General features: G+C 36.3%; 1 protein-coding gene across 2 annotated transcripts in view; it reads left to right on the top strand.

Annotated features, from left to right (window-relative positions):
* LOC149544847 (protein MICRORCHIDIA 2-like) overlaps positions 1-18,062 on the top strand; it is a 114,062-nt gene that overhangs the window by 10,060 nt on the left and 85,940 nt on the right. The gene's annotated exons all lie outside the window — the stretch shown is intronic.

Genomic DNA, 18,062 nt, shown 5'->3' with positions numbered 1-18,062 from the left:
GCATATCTGATAAAGGTACTGAGGGAGGCAAGGTTGCCCAAATGTTTCTTCTTGATGGCAACCTTCCCCAACTTTTCTCAACCTCCTGATTTCTCTTCTTGCTCTTAATCAATCTTTGTTGCTGGCTATTGCCTTCACCTTTTTGTCCGACTGACTCTGCTGGACCTTCCTCTGGTTTCATCTTCTCATAAGTAAGGCGTACCTTTCAACTTTGTAATTGTCTTAACTTCTTATTGTACCATGACTCTGTGTATAGATCCTCTGTCCTTGTAACTGCCTCTAAGGAAGGATCCTGATGATCGTCCCAATCCACTGGACCCAATTGTGTTCTATTTATTGTATCATAATTTCTCTTAGCACATTTTCATCATCTTCCAGTTGATCGGGAATATCAAGTTCTCTCCATCTGATGCCCTCATCATGCTCATTGACAACCTTGAGAAAGCTAGCTTCCTCACATGAAAGTCATCCTGTGCATTGGCCCAAAAATCTTCTATGGTAGGAATATGTTTAAATGTGTTTTCATGAGATGCCTTGATAAGACCATTAGGATTGAATTCTTGTCTTGCTTTATACCATCCTAGATGATACCATTTTAACTCTTTCTCCACAATTGCAAAGGCGATAGGATTGGGGCAAGTATCATTGCTTATTCCAAATGAGAAGGTAATCCCCGTCTCACCTTTAAGTTTCATCATCTTGTCATAATGCTCAAGTTGCCTAGCCAACTCCATCAAAACTACCTTTTTGGGTGGGTACCTTGGAAATCTCTTAGGACAAACTGTACTTCTTGCTACTTTGATATATGTAAATTGCAGAAATTGGATGAACCGACATCCATACTTCATAACTTTTGCTTCCGCTTCCAATTAAAGCCTCTTACCAAGTGTCCCTTGTAATATCCTTACCCGTCTTCATGGCAAAGGTGTCATAAAACATTTAATAATCTTTGGTGTTGTGCAAATGAAGCTGTGGATAACACTCGTGCACCAAACATTGCCCTGACCCATTGCCAATCACTCCTAAAGCCTTAAGCCCAGGATTTTGATATAGTCTTGCAATCAGATAGAAAAGATAAGAGCCCATATAGAATTGCTTTTGATTTTGCACTATCCTAAGTTGCAATTCTAAATTTTCACTTATGATTCTAGCCCAATCAAACTTTCTCTTTCCATTTTCAATTTCATCAATAAAGTAGTATATCCAGTTTTCGAATTGCATATCTTGAGTTACGCCCATGATTCGACTAAGAAGCACAATAAGATCGTTGTACTCTGATTTGAAATATGACTTGGTGAGCGTTGATAATTTAGTGACTCCCTTTTTGCCTCAATGTAATCAATTCTGCTTTAGATGAATGAAATAAGCCTCCTGATTATCCAGAAATAATTTGGCTGCTTGATTCATCATTACCACTGTCATGCCTTTATACTGGGGAGTATTAAATACTTCTTCAACCACTTGTTTGCTGCTGTTGGCTAACACTCTCTTCCCTTCATAAAAAATGACTGATTTAGTAACAATATTAAATCGGGATGCACATTCCATTACCAATTCTGAACAAGGCAAGGTAGGAGGGAAAGCCGCCGCATGTACAATTCTGCTCTTGTAGATCTTTGCCATGGGGGATTGTCCTTCCTTCAATTTGTCGTTCAACTGTACCCTATGCTCCATGGAGTTTCTGGGATGGGGACGTTTTAGGGGACGGGGATGGGTCAAAGCCAAAATTTAGAGGATAGGACCTTAGGGGACGATGATTAAAAACATAGTGGATTTTTTTATATAGAGACAAAATTCAAGTATGCATATCATAACATTGATAAACCATTCATCATAGACATTTTGTCATTTTACAAGATCAATACACGGAAAATTATTAAATGAAAAATATTAAGTACCTCCATTATAACATATCACATACATATGTAGTAAAATCAAAATGCCTAAAGTCTCCAAGTATTATACATGAAATCAAAATAGAATAAAGAGAAGTGCAACTAAAATATTAAGTAGTATATAAAAATACTAAATGCAATGTTTCCTCACTGCTGCTACTGTTGTTGCGTTGCACTATGCTTTTTTTTCCCTCTTAGCAAGTACATCATATCTTAAAATGAGAAGAAGAGTTAGTGTTATAGTGTTTTAATGGACAAATATGGTTTGCACATTTTTATTATGTCTTTAGGACAACTACGGACCCACACAAAAAGTAAAATTTATTGTTTTGCCTTTACCCGACTAGCTGGAAAAAAGGGGGGCTAGAAGTTTGCCGGCCCTGGTACTACTAGCCGTCCCCAAGTTTCTTGCCCAATTTTTTTTGCCGTTTAGCGGACGTTTCCGAATTTGGCAAAAAGGGGACAGCTTTGGGGACGATACAAATTTGTCCCTGCGTTCCCATTTCATCCTCGAGATGGGTATGAGCCAAAAAGCATAGGTGACGTGTCCTCGTGGAACATAGACTGTACCATGTTCACTGTATCGATATTGGTATCACTTATTCACCTCACTTTCGAGAAGAAGGTGGGCTTAGGCATCATGTCTTCTTTGTGTTTTTTGGTATTCGTTCCCTTTGGGTTCTTGCTTGCACTAACATCTACCATTCTAAACACTTATTTCTGCCTCTTCATTCTAAATGATATGGACTACACTTATCAATCTCCAACCTTCTTTCTATCGATGGAATCTAGCTTATTTTTGCCTGTCCAAGTCCTATCTCTACATTTATCAATCTCCAAACTTCTTTCCTAGGGATGGGACTATCACTTATTTCTGCCTCTTCATTACGTTAGGATGGACTACACTTATATCTCCCAACTTCAATTCTAGGGTAGTCTAGCTAATTTTTGCCTCTCCAAATGTCCTATCATGAAATATACACTTGTATCTCCCAACTTCAGCCTATTAATAGAATGATGAAGTGGTGGATGATGAATGCAAGAAGAAAATAAGGGAAACGGACTAAGCAAGAACAAGGAATAGAATCTGCCCTTAAAACCAATCTTCACCTCAAAGAATGAATAGAATTTTACCTTAAATCTGTCTTTACCAATAATCGGGCCCTCTTCAAATTCAGATCAGATTTCAAAAATTTTAAGCCTCTTTCAAAATATGATGCCCTAGCAAAAATTACAGTTTTGTCTACCTTGAAATTGCCCACACTTGCCAAAAATCAGATCTTAAATCATATAGCCTCTTCACCAAATAAAATCGTCAAATTCTAGAAGGAGAAAATAGCTGCCAAAGATGGAGAATCCAAAAAATTGCCCAAGATGAAAAAAATCAGATCTGCTCCAAAATCGTCCTAGGGCAGAAATTTGCCCAAACAAGAAGGAGAAAAATGCCGTCAAGAAATGGTGAATCTGTCCCAAAAAATTGCCCAAGCTGAAATTCACTTCCCTTAGAAGAAAATTGCACATCCAAGGAGGAAGAGGAAAAAAGGAATGAGGAAATAAGAGGAGGGGAAGCCCCTCTTATACAACACATTTTGCCTCTCCAAGTGGGCCGATCTGCCTAGAGGAAAAACAAAATTAAATTAGCCCCTTAATTAATGGCCTAGATTTAAATGCAACATTAAAATTACTTAGCCCATAGTAAAATTGGCTCATTTAATTGCCAATTTTGATAAAAAATTGCAAAATAGAAACAAGGTAAGCCTAGGAGATGCCAAAATTTTCATTTAATAATGTTTTGGCAATAATTCTGATTTATCAATCTCCTTTAATATTTTAAAATCCCCTAGGCAAAATTTCAACTAATTTAATGCGATTTTGCAATTTAATTCAATTTCAATTTTGCAATACAATTTCAATTTTTTTTTGTAAACAAAATAAATCCTTTTCCTAGCAGTCAAAATTCAAACTCTAAATCCAATTTCACTATCAAAAAAATTTTTTTCACCAAAAAAATTCAAGATTTTCCAAAACGGCTAAATCTAATAATTTTTGAGTTTTTCCAATTCTTATGATAGATTTTGGGTTCTCTACGCATCCCTGTCAAACCAGATAAGTTTTCCATCTCGTTGAAGATGTCTCCAATTATCGTACACAGATTGCCAGTTCAGACTAAATCGAGGGTATTGAACATACAGGAAATGGGAGTATGGAACCATAGAATTGTAGGGGGGGGCCCTACCGTGCTTGGGCATGAACTCCATTCTCCTCTGCAAGTGTATTTTGTATTTTGTGCTAAAGTGTTTGTCCCTTCTATCTCTTCTATTGTTTTTCTCGTGACTAGTCAAAATGCATCATTCCCATGTTCTTCCTAACGAGTTCAATGTCTTTCAGTTTTGCCTGCTTGCCTGCTTCCTCCAATTTTTCTGTCATTTTCCTTTGACCTTGACTTTCCTTATCCTTTCGCTCCTTTAGATCTGAATGCAAATCTGAATTTTAGTAAGAATTTCACTGTTTATCTTTTGTCTCTATCAGTTAAGCTCTGATACCATGTTGATTGTTCACAAGATCTCTGACAGAGTAAATTCTCATATTTCTAATAATAATTCATAGTAGGTCTAATATAGAATAGGACTATGTTGAGTAACATTGATCGTTTCTGCAAATGTAATTATATTGCCATTGTTATAGATATTTCCCAAATGCAGATTTGAGGACTTGTAAATATGAGAGGAGACATCTCTATAGTTAATCATTATTAGTTAATATATATTAACAATATAAATCACAATATAACATATGATATATATATATATATATATATATATATATATATATATATATATATATATATATATATATATATATATATATATATGTATGTATGTATGTATGTATAATATATTATATGTGTGTGTGTGTGTGTGTATATGTATTATAATTATAATATATATCTACATTGCATCTTAAGATTAAATCAATTTGATTGTAGCTATAATCTTAACAGATAAAACCTAAGCAATGAGAGATAGGAATAACAATTATTTGTGGTTTGTGTTTTGTTGATAACAAAAAATACATTTTAGGGTTAGCTGGGATTCATTATGTTTTAATGCTCTTTTTTACTTTAAAAAAATTGTTTCTTTTTGAAAATGTGTTTTTCTACCCCTTCATTTGGGTTTGCCTAGGTGTTACCATATATAAAATGGCTTGGGTATATCCATAGATAGTAGGCCTTGTGCATTTGGCTTAGGTATGTCTTACATGTACTTGGGGCTAATATACAAGCCTTGAATTTTATTAGGTCAAATCTAGCCTAGGATCTAAACCTAGACCGATTTGGCTTTTGTATGGTAGGGCATGTTTGTGTAGTGGTAAATTTATAAAATACACTATGAGGCCTTGCATTCTGGTGGTCCCATAGATGTTGGTCCTTAGTGCACCTAGTAACACAACATAAACATGTTGACTCTAGTTGTTCATTCCCATATGTCAAAGCATGCAAGAAGCCTAGGAGGCTATTGGATAGTGAAAGGGAACTACTAGCGATATTTCTATCAATATTCAACTATGTAGTTTTTTATTCAAATTCATTGACCCATGTTGTTAAAATACTATAATGTTTTTGATGGTCATCTTGGTTTAGTTTGTGTCACTTTTTGTTTTTGTTTACATTGGTTTTTTATAGAAACACCGTCTTGTAATCTCTTATAAATAGAGCCTTTTGTCTCTATTGTAAATATTGATTTATAATAATGCGGTATTTAGAGAAGGTGATTATTATTTTTAACTAAGTTATCGGTTCGGGTACGAAACTTGATATGCGGGTTTGAATTTTTTTCAGGGGTTTTGGTTGTGTTTGGGTAGGTATATATATATATATATATTTCACATATATAAATAATAAATATACAAAAAAGTGCACGAAAGATATCGAATTAAATCATTTGATAGTACGATACTTCATCATTGATCAAGATAAATATTAAATGCCAACTGATAGTTTACAAATATTCAAATAAGCCATATCATATATGGTTCACGATTCTAGTGAAAATCAGAAAATCATTACAATTTCAAAATCAAAATGTAGTTCATGATTCATCAATCAGGACTCACTAATCAGAAGCATAAGGATTATAAAAAAAATAATCTTCATCTTCAGCTGCTGCAAATTCAAGATCATTTGAACCCAAGGCGGTGTTAATTGCACTAGATGCACCATGTGTCGGGATGTAAACATCATTATAATCTATAGCAAGTCTAATAAGATCCTCAACGATTACATCCAAGTTGGCACACTGGCTACATCCCAAAGCTTTGTTGCCCCATCCTTGTAGTTTGGATCCTTTTGTGACTCAAGACGTAAGTTGCAATGAACATAAATTAAGTCTTCAACTATTTTTGAACATAATCGGTTAGGCTTCACTGAGTGTATAAAGGAGTATGTATTCTAATTCCGTTCAGCAACAAAAGAACTTGCAACCTGGACAATGTTCACAAAAATGAAAATAGAAATGTGAAGTAGATTAAAAAATGTTTAAGTACTAATTGTAAAATACAAGTGGTTAAAAAACAAACCAAAAAAAACTTACTTGTGAGAGGATTTTGATTGCAAGAGGTTGGAGATTTTTAAATGGTTGACAATAGAGGTACTGCCATGTAATAGCTTCCATGTTGTTTTGGTCATTAATGCTGTTGGACCATGACTTCTTCTTGAGACAAACAAGCCTAACTCCATCCTAACTTTGTCTTTTGCACTTTTCATCTGTGAAGAGTCTTTCAAAAGCTTTTTTGTACCCATTAGCAACTTCTTCATTTGTATATGGTGCTAATCTCCTTGGCATAGAAAGTACTTCCTTGCTATGCTTCCATGTTGTTTTGGTCATTAATAGCTGTTGGACCATGACTTCTTCCTGAGACAAACAAGCCTAACTGCATCCTAACTTTGTCTTCTGCACTTTTCATCTGTGAAGAGTCTTTCAAAATCTTTTTTGTACCCATTAGCAACTTCTTCATTTGTATATGGTGCTAATCTCCTTGGCATAGAAAGTACTTCCTTGCTATAGCACTCGGAGATGGGGCATATGCCTTGAGGTGCAATAGGGTGGTCGTCTTTTTCCAACGATGATGAATGGTTGTTTCCACATTCTTGTACAAGGTTTCACATTCTATGGGGTCATTGTCATGTTTTCATATTGTAACTTTTGCCTTCTACCTTTGTGTCCATGCCATCATAGATATCCTCAAACAAGGTGTATTAGTATCAGAAAATTGGAGCATTGTTATGATAGGCTCAGTGAAACCTAATACATATTGCACCCACCAACTGTTAACTAAGACCTATATGTTGACCTTTTGCGTCCTCTCTAAATGTGAAGCCTCCAATACAACCCATTGGTTGGAAATAACCATTTGGTACAATGCTTCTTGTAGCTGGAGAAGTTGTCTCTTAACAATAGTATGAGGTGCAAATCGGGTCTCAACAACTTAAGTTAGTAACAATAGGTCAATAAATATTAAGCAAATTTATATACAAATTGATAATTGAAGATGACAAAATTTGTTAAATGTAAATAAATAAATTAAATTTAGTTATTACAATTTACCTTCAACCTCTTCCATTTCGAGAAAGTTTTGAATATTGATTGTGACATTTGGTGGTTCATCATAAACATTTGGATCTCCTCCCCCTCTCGGTGTATTTGTTTCACCCACTCTATTTGAGAATTTGTTGCATAGCCAAGTTGAGGGAGTGTATAGTGCATTGTGTCAAAATTTTTTGGTCATATTGGTCCTCAACCAAAGCACCTGCAACCCTACAATTTTTTGCTTTGTTTGTGATTACTAGAACCGCATTCTCACTACTCACCATCTCTATGGACTCAATGAGAGTCCTGGAAATGAAGTGTGCATCTTTCACTTCCGCTTCACAATAAGTAGACTAAAAAACATTGCCTCTTTGGTGGACACTGCAATAACATTAAGCAATGGATAGTTTCTAGTGTCTTTCCATCTGTCGGAAACAATGCAAACATTGCCCCTTTGGTAAACACTGCAATAACATTAAGCAATGGATAGTTTCTAGTGTTTTTCCATTTGTCGGAAACAATGCAAACACTCAAAATGATCCAAGAATCTCTAATTGGTTGAAGAGATTTCTTTATAATAGTCCTCTCTTTTTTCAGTATGGTGGTACACATCTTTTCATACCCAGGACTTGTGTAACCAGCTGGTGCACTATTGATGATTGACACCATTTCCTTCTAATATGGTGAAGTATCCCCTACGAATATTAGACCCAGCTTTTTCCTCAAATTATTTCAGATTCATAAACATAAATTTATATCATAATTTCCAGCAAATAACCAGTTATAACTAGCACCATAAATCAATGTATAACTAGCAAACGTTCATTCCAAAAACTCCAGCATTATACATCAGCAATAACATGGATAATGACTATTTCCAATCTTAAAACAGAAATACAGTTAGATTGGAAACACTGAAACCAGAATACAATGTAAGCACAAGTGAGACACCCGAAATGATGTCTCCAATACGATGGGTTTTTGTCCACTGTCCCCCGGCTTGTGGGTTTTAGTCCTCCAAGCGGCTGAAGCCAAAGCTTCCTAATTTTCTCCAAGAGAAAATCTCAAACCAATTCCATATCAAAAACATATCCCCGAATGAATAAGGCTCTCCTTTTAATCCTCAAAGCTGTGACTCTTCGACTCCCTTCCTGTCTTTTCGTCTTATCCCTCATTGTCACTTTTAGCCCACTTTATAGTATTAAATTGACCTTTTATAAATTTAATTTATGCTCTCATAGTCAATTTTAATATTATATGAATATGTCTTTAAATTTCCTAATGTCTCAAAAAGGGGGCATTACATATGGTGATCTCACAAAGTTAAAAGGAAGACCATTGATATAGAGACAACATCCAATGGCTTGATTAACAATGTCTCTTGCCTCCATTTTAAATGCCGTATCCAGTGGACTTTTTTGTAGTTGGTAATTTCTACTCATTTATCTTCCACTTCCGGTATAGGCAAGACTGGGTGTTGGGAGGCTACAACTGATTGAATGGGCAACCACATTCTTTTCTTTTGAGACGGACCAACATAAAAAGTTTGTTTTGATTTGTTTTGTAATCTATCAACCTCTTGTTCTTATACAAATCTTGCTATTTGTGCAAGAGACAACCCCTTTTTTTTATTTCAGCAAAAAGGTGCTTTAGATTAAATGTCTTTCAATTTCCAGAAAATGTAAATTAGTTTATTTTGAAGCAATGTAACTTTAGATTCAGAATTCTCTGTGTCTGATGGATTAGAGTTGAATACAGCTAGTAGCTCTAGTTTAAAATTCCATGAGTTAATCATGATTAGGTTATGTCTGATCTCTTCTAAATCAGCTTAGTTTTGGTTCAAAGATAAATCCCTTATAGGTGTAGCAGTAAGACATTCAATTTAGAGTTCAGCCTTAAGTAACAACTTCCAAGAGCTCCTAATGGGGGATGATCAGAAATATAAATAACTTTTTTTTGTGTAAAGTCCCTCCAACTTGGAAACATCTTTATCATATACGACATGACACTAGGTTCAATAACTAGAGAGAACCCAGAAGATACTAATTTATTGGCAAACATTGGGTCAATCTAAATTAATTTGATGCTGTTACAAAATGTCCTTGTTCCTTCCCTTAGAGTGATGAGAGAAAACTGTAGTTACCCCAAGTTTTTGGGATGTGGGGACGGGGAAATGGGCTTCCAGGAATGGGGAGATGGGTGATTTTTTTTTTCTCGGAGTAGGCAATGCCTAGTGAGGACAACTATATAAAAATTGGGAAAATTAACCTGTATACAGAAATCCTAAATTTCAAATATATTCATATGATATAACATTGATAAATCTAAAATCATTCATCACAGAACATATCAATTGAGTTAAAACTTAAAATGAGAGTTCAAAATTTAATTTGATACATTCATAATTTCATTCTCATAGATATAATTCATTGAATCTGGAATCAAAATGCCCAAACATTGTAAGTTTCCATAAAATGAAAAGTATCATATCATAAATCAATTATAGTTGAATCCATCTATCATATAATGTCAAAAATCCCCAAATACTTGTACTCAAAGTCTCAAAGTCAAAGCTCAAAAGTGAAATAATGATAGTGTGCTGCTGCCCATAATCTTGATCCATTTTAGTGTCATTGCCGCTATCAACTTGAGCCTCGAAGGTTGCATCATCCAATGGAATGCCAAGCAGTACGTACAGTTTGATGTCCTCATGGCCTTGTGTGGCGTCTTCGAGATAAGTACCAGTACCCACCACAATGCTGGGGACTATCGATACTTTGGCATCTAACGATCCTAAGTCATAGAGCACTACGCATAACCATTAACTTCTCCGCTCGTCTCGCCATAGCCTATTCCTCTTGATGGAGTGGATAAAGCCATATGTAGATCAGTTCCTCTCTACAACAAAGGAACTAGCAACCTGTGAGAGGAGGCAATTGGCAAGTGTCCTCAACTTTGGCATGTTTGACCCATGCCATTGCCACCATCCAATATTGCATATTGTGCCATTACTATTCTTTGCCTTTGGTGTGCTGAAGTTTGGACCTTCAAGTTTTGAGAAGGCAACCCATTGCTCACGAAGTATACCAGGTTGCTTAGGTGAATATATCCTTTGAAGGACCTTCATCAACCCACGTCCCTTTTCGACATCATCATAAGGACGAGAGCTTCCAGGCTTTGGTTCATACCATTTTAGATTTAGTGCAAAGACTGTAATATGAAGTATAGTTTTTGTAGTGTTTGACCTCTACATGGCAATGGGTTTAATATACTCCTCATATAAGTCCAATTAATTATCTTGAGCTAAAATACCTCCATCTTTTGAATCGTGTTGTCAAAAGTCTCATATATCTCTTCAAGACTAGGAGAGTTTGCATCAGCATAACTGATGACAACTACAATAGGATAGATAATGGAGCAAACATATTTGCTAAGAACACAATCAGATTTTTTTTAATAAAATGTTTGAAAATCAGAAATCTAAAATCTGAAAATATGAAAGAAATTTCTAATTTTAAAATTAAATCTGAAAATCAACCATGTCTGGCCTCATAGTGGACCACCAGTCATCATTGAATCCATTGTTTGATGGCGTTTCCTTCAGGAGCGGTGCAGCAGGTGGTCATATATTCCACTCTGATTGCAGTACCATCATTTGTAGAGCATCATGCACCTCAACTCTCTCTCTATCAAAATGAAGCAACTGGCATATCTTGTCTCTATAGGTTTGAGAAATACCTCCTTTGAAAAAGTTGCAAAGAGTGCGAGGTGTGTTGGTTGCAAATGAATATTTGAATATTTGTACCTTGTGCCACCACTTCCATTACCCAATCCAATTTCCCTATGTCCTTCAATGCATGACCACAACATGCAGTCCAAAAGATGTGGTTGTAAGCACCCTCTGCCATCAAACCAACCAATCTATACATATATGTTAAATCGGCGACCATCTGAATAACTTTTAAGGACCCAACCTCTTCTATGGTGTCTCTCAAAATGCTAAATTGAAAGGCTGCATCCTTATGCTTCTCTGAACAATCAACGGCTCTAAGAAAATAAGAGCCAACTGTGCATGTGACTGATGGTGATGAGTGGACCGATGGCTAATATTAGTCCACTTGTCTATCACAATGGAACAACCTCTCCTCATCCATGTATGACTTATGTCCAGCATCACCAGACTCACCTTTGAACATGCTCTGTCAAGGAGGGCAGTTTGTAGTTTATGATCTCCAGGGGATACAAAAGATGGACCAGCATTAGCTGCATCCTTGATCATTGTTTTGAAGGAGAACGGGCCACATGAAATAAATTTGGCATAGGCATAAAAGAAATCACCAATGGAATTTTTTGTTGATTCCCATGCTTGCACATTGAACAAAACCGAATTCGACCATCGGTGACCACTATCATTAGCCTTCCTCTTTTCTTTTTCAAGTTTTTGGCTTCCACACTATTATTGTCAGTACATATAAATAACACAAGAATGATGAGTAGATGGCTGTTAGGGCTGTAGCATTGATAAATGCAGACATTTAGACTTGCTTTCTGCTTCTACATGTAATCTATAGCACTCTAATTTTGCATCCTCCTTCAGATTTTTACAAATTTTTATTCCTTTGCACGAAACACCCAAAAAATGAGACCATTACACTTTTGTATATATGACACATATACACCCTACTTCAACCTGAATTTTTCTTTATGACGCCTATGGATGAGCAAGGCAAAGAAGAGGCTTTTGGGGTTAAAAGAGTCTTCTACAAAGTCTTTTAAGACTACCGAAAGGATTTCAAATTTGTCAGGTGCATCTTGTGCTTCACTGCCAACACTTCTGCTACCATCCCCAATTTTCCCCTGGCCATTCTTCATCATGATTCACTATGACCTCTACCACTGCTGCTGCTTATGTTTAATGAGTGTAATGCAAGCCCAAACTAGTGAAGTATAAGGAGGAAAAAAAATCCAGACATTTGATGGACATTTTTCTGTAAACTATGAAAAAACCTGTGAAAAAAAACCAAATATGAAAGAATGGACTCACCTTCAATGCTTCAACTCCTCCAAATGCTCCTTGGAGCCCTATTGTTACCTTTTTTGATTTCTCTTTGTTGACCCCTGCTGCTTTGAAGTTCTCACTCCTTTCTTGTTGTCTTCAAAGTGAAAATGAATGAGGGAATGAGCATAGAGGTGAGTGTTAGTCATTTTAGGGATGCCTTGTGATGCAGAGGTAAGGGTGGTGTATGGATGGCCCAACTACAAGTTCAGCAATTTGTGTAAGTTGCCTAGTATTCCCAAGGCCTTATGCGCTCAAATACCCTCAAAACCTAACAAGACCTCCTCCCCAAGGTTCTAAATGCTAGGGTTGATATATTTTGATGGTTATGACTTGGATTTAAGGATTCTTAAGGTTTCAAACAGGTTTCAACTCTCCAACCCTTCAAATCTCCCAAAATTGCCTTTTAGGCCTAGTTGCCCCAATTCAGCCTCCAGCGATAAAGATGCTTGTTTTACTTCCAACTTTCCCAAAGAACTAACTCAACTCTATGGCTTTTTGGATACCCATTTGGCCATTCTTCAACATATCCAAAGCTTACATAGGGTTCTTTTGGACCAAATCTGACTGTCCTTATAAGGTGTCTTTAAAATGTATAAAAAGTGAGCAATTTAACAAAGGAACTATAAGTTCTCTTCACTTTGCAGTCTTCCCACTTTAGACAGTATTTTCTTAGGTCTTCAATGTCATAAATCCGAAAGGAATTAGACTCAAAGTGCCCGCAACACCAAAAGCCCCAAATTGCTTCCCTCAAACCCCTAAAACTAGGGCTTTCTAATTAAATGTTATCCCCACACTTCTGGGATCAATCAAAGGTGGATTCACCTTGTCCTTGGCATACTCAATCACTTCCAATCACAAAACAATAGCCTCCAATGGCGAAAATTCTTGCTGCTGCTCCGTACATACACTTTCCTTCACCATTGGCATTTTCACTCCTTTCATGGGTGATCGCCATCAACAAACTCTCATCTGCATATGTCAGGGTTAGTACATCATTGTACAGGTTAGGGATGAGTCATTCCATGAGAATCAGCAAGTCATTCATGGAATGGTCATCCAAAACATCAAGACTATACAAAATCAGCAATAAAGAGCACTATTCCTAATGCTGTCCGCACCAAAATGCAAGACCAGAAATCAGCAAGCAACTTCAAAGCATGTGAAATGGATTCATATACAATATACAGTATTCTCCAATGATATATAACTTCTGAACACAAAACTAAATGAAAAACATTAAGACTTCATTCACAAAATGGAGTTTCTCTTGATTTCCTTGCACAATCTGTACAAATGAATGCTCTACAATTGCTGCCCACCGTACAATGCCTTCAAAGGTTCATAAAACCTCCTTAATAACTACTCCACCAGATTGGAATTAGTTTCCAACCTTAGTTATGCATAAATCAACTTAAAACAACTTTCCTTCCAAAAGAAAGCTAACCGTTGAATTCAAGAATTTGAATTTTCAACTTACATTTTATTGATTAAAACAACAATCTAACTTTGCCCACTTGCCTAATAGGTCAATCCTAGACTCCGAAAGACTCCATTTGAATTCATATGCCCTTTCTACCCTTAAATCCCTATTTGAGATCCTAAGGGCCTTCACAGGCCCTTTAGGATTCATTACATCTTTGCCATTTTGAAAACCTACCAAGGCCATGATAGGCTCTAGAACATGCCACTTTATTGGTTCACAGTCTTCTTTGCCTTTGATCAACCTTCCATTTTCCATGATGATCTTTTCTTGTGCTGATGCTCCTGCATCACATTGAAGTGTGGGGGCCCATGTTGAGAATTTTCTTTTGCAAATAATTCAAAGATTGGCATCACTTTTTAGTTGCTGCTGGTAGGGATGGACGTCTGCCCTTGAGACAGTTGGGGGACGTCTTCGACATCCTTGGCCATACCAGGTAGTGGGGAGAGTCTAATTTCTAGTACCTACATTCACTGTCCTTGAGTTTCGAAAATTGTTTCCATTTTTCTCGTTTGTCTGGGATGGCTTGGAAATCATGGTAGCACTTAGTCAAAAGAATAATAAAGATTTAGTTAAGGGGTGGGATCATGGTCAAGGAGTGACTGTTTATTAAAGAATAGTCACAACCCTTTAGTGACACAACCTTTGTAAAAGGTATGTGAAAGATATAAAATGGAAGATTGAACTCATCTCTATGCATTGAACAGATCAATCTGATTACGTTATTACTCGTGCATACACATATAGGGAATAAAAAAAATGTTGTCCAGTTTTTTGAGCTTGTAGACTGATGTCTCCACCTAGGTTGACTAATGAAGGCTAACAACTTCAGCAGGCATGGATCTATTGCAAAATTCTATACAGTGGAATGAGGCTTGATAATTTTCAGGTCTGTCCCCACTAAGGAAATGAGGAACTGTTTCAGGGAAACATATTCTATCTGTACTCTGTTGGTTTCAGATTCATTGCTTTCTACCTTGTCCATGCAGAAGTACTTTTAACTGTTTGAGACTTATCTATTGTGTCCAGGATTTTATGAAAATCAGCTTCTAAGAAGAAACATTTCATTTTTAATGACCATTTTGGTTTCGTCTTTCAATATCACTATGCTACATTAAACTTTACCTCATTGGGGTCACCCATCTGGGGATTTTTGAGAATGTTATTTTGCTGCGATATTATATTTCAAGTAACTTGGACGAGGACTAACTATTGAAGTTTGATGCTCTTTTATTATTGAACTCGCGCTAGCTTTATGATTGGGAATTGTTGCAACAAAAAGCAGCTTTAACACCCATCAGGATTCAATGTGTAATATCCACTCCAGCAACTGTGAAAGATACATGGAGTTACAAAGAGATGGTGGATAGCCAGTTAAAGGTGTTAGTTATTAGTGGACAAGATGAATATAAGATTTCTTTTTGGAAGATTGTCTAATACTATTTTTCTTAATAATTTATATTTTATTCTATGTACTGGTTAGAGTCTGTTAACATTAAATATTATGATGTGCAACTGCTTCAAAATGATGTGCTCAACCTAGGGTACATATGTCATATACATTTCCATTCACCTATTTTGATAACCCATGTATCAGTGTGTTGTTATATGCATCTTTTACCAACACCATTAATAGCATATATGTCATATCCATATACATTGACCTATTTTGATCACTCGTGGACATTAATATGTTTTATTTCTACTGGTTCTCTGTTTGAGGTAGAAATGAACACCTAGGGTAGGACTATAGGGTCCAACTCTTTCTTACCAGGCTAAAATTGTAGAGGCATGCCCTTTTCTTGTTTTGTGTCCAGTTATCTATAATATAATACAAAGGTTAGATAAGATAAATTATTAATGTCCAACAAGAGACCAACATAACCATTTTTTTTCCCATTGAAATTGTTTGATAGAAGTTGAACATTTTTCTGCTGCTTTTATTAAGTTCCCATGTTTGAAGCGTAGACTATGAACAATGGAGGGCCTGATGGAAAGATGTTGCCAACAGCCTTGTGTACACATGAGTGGTGCCATTGAAGAGGGATATATGTATATGCTCAGTAGATATTGTTGAATAGAATAAGAAGCCTTATAAATCAAAAGTGGTACAATTCTTCACTTGCCATAAATTCTTGGTGAAGATTTCAGTATTGCTATGTGTAAGTATCCCTGCTTGGTTTGATCAAAGAATTCAAACTTGGACTAGCGGAATTTTGTCAAACAGTTTATGAGCAGCCTGGTACGAAAATTCTGATACCACTGTAAAACTTAACACGTACAGCAAGAGCAACTGCTGTTCTATTTCAGAATATATTTAAATTAATAACCGACTGATTTACTCAGCTAATGCAATCCCACTACAATATAGAGAATTAACAATGTAACAACATGTATGGTAGAACGTTCAGCATTCATAATGTGTTCCAGAGGTAAACAATGGGTGATAGACTACCCGAATTTCAAACATATGAAGGATGTTAGCGTAATATACTGAATGTCTACACAAATCAGAGAATGGACATTTACTTGATGCATACAGAACTAACAAAATGGAACCTGGATGATAATCAAGGAGGTGTGGCTGCCAGTATGCCTCCAATTGGGTCTGCCCTTGTGTGAGTATAATTTCAGGTACACTCCACACCAATACCACTGCTACCATTGCATTGACTGTTGGAGCCGACCCTGGTAATGAAGGTGTTTGGTCTGTGATCTCCTCCCTGTCACTTATGGCAGTCAATACTGGTATTGCCGTGACTGGACTGAATGCCTGATGCCGTGGCCAGTAATGCACGTACAAGGGAGTCTTAATTGTTGTGTGTTATCGGGCTGCTGAAGGTAGTTGCCGGCACTTGTTATGATGACTGTGATCCCCTGTAAGCTACTGTAGCCTTCTTCAACAATGCCGCACCCTACTGTTAACTTAATACACCCAGCTTATAATGCACTACCTGCTGAATGGAGCATCCCTTCTCATAAATCAAATACCATTCCTCCCAAATGCTTAATGCTACAGTCTCCTTCAAGTTGCGACAATGATGGATAATATTCTATCGAGTTCCATGCTGCTGACAGTCAATCACGTTGATACTAACACTCTTGTGATTTCCTTGCTGCTATCCTATACTGAGAATCAAATTATGCTAATGTCCATTAGTTTTAAAATGCTCAACTGCTCCTATTTGCTAATAACTTACTTCTTGGAGCGAATTCCACGTAATTTGATTTCTCATACTGCACTCCACTTCTGAAATAAAGACTCCAACGAGAGGCTGGGGTTATGTCCAACTTCTCCAATTATCCCAAGGGGTTTCATCCTCGAGAGTAATTCAGTCACATTTAAGCAATCTTTTATATTTTGGATAATAACATATCTCATGGTCTCAATCCCAATGTAGCTCCACGCTTTTATAACCTCGACATGAGGGAAGACACAAACAACTAGGCAATGTGGGATAAAAAGCCAATTCGTCTTTTAGTTACTTTATAACCTTATAATAACATTAAAATATTTAAATAAATCACGTAAGTCACTTGAACTTTAATATCTCTTGAAATACTTGTTTGATTACCATGCCGTATGAAATAGGAATCTCTCCACATAATTCCCCATGTGACCAAATACACTTTCTAAAAATAGAAAGGGTTCATCTCTATTACTCCTGACTTACTATACATAATAAGTATGGCAAATGCAGTCCAAATGATATCAAACAAAGGCCAAATCCATAAATCCTTGAATGTTGGAGATAAATCAATCCTCAGAAGACCCCAATCTCAAAAAGACAATAACACAGATATACCCACGAAGCCCCAATGTGGGGAAAACCTACAAATGCTGGATCTTCTATTCAGCCTAACATCAAACTTATTCTTCACAATATAATACAAGTTTGCTTCAGCAATGTTGCATAATATAAAGCCCAGCTACTTTACTTAGCTAGCAAGAAAAGAATCTTTCCTTGCTTTCTTTGGCTTTACATTTTACAAAAAATGACCCTAATTTTATGCAACTTCATAAGCATAGAAAAATTCTATCA

This window comes from Cupressus sempervirens, chromosome 8, assembly GCF_028749045.1.
Source record: "Cupressus sempervirens isolate cs-2001-9-10 chromosome 8, ASM2874904v1, whole genome shotgun sequence".
Taxonomy (NCBI): Eukaryota; Viridiplantae; Streptophyta; class Pinopsida; order Cupressales; family Cupressaceae; genus Cupressus; species Cupressus sempervirens.
Note: the sequence above shows the minus strand (reverse complement) of the source record. Positions and strands in the feature narration are given on the sequence as shown.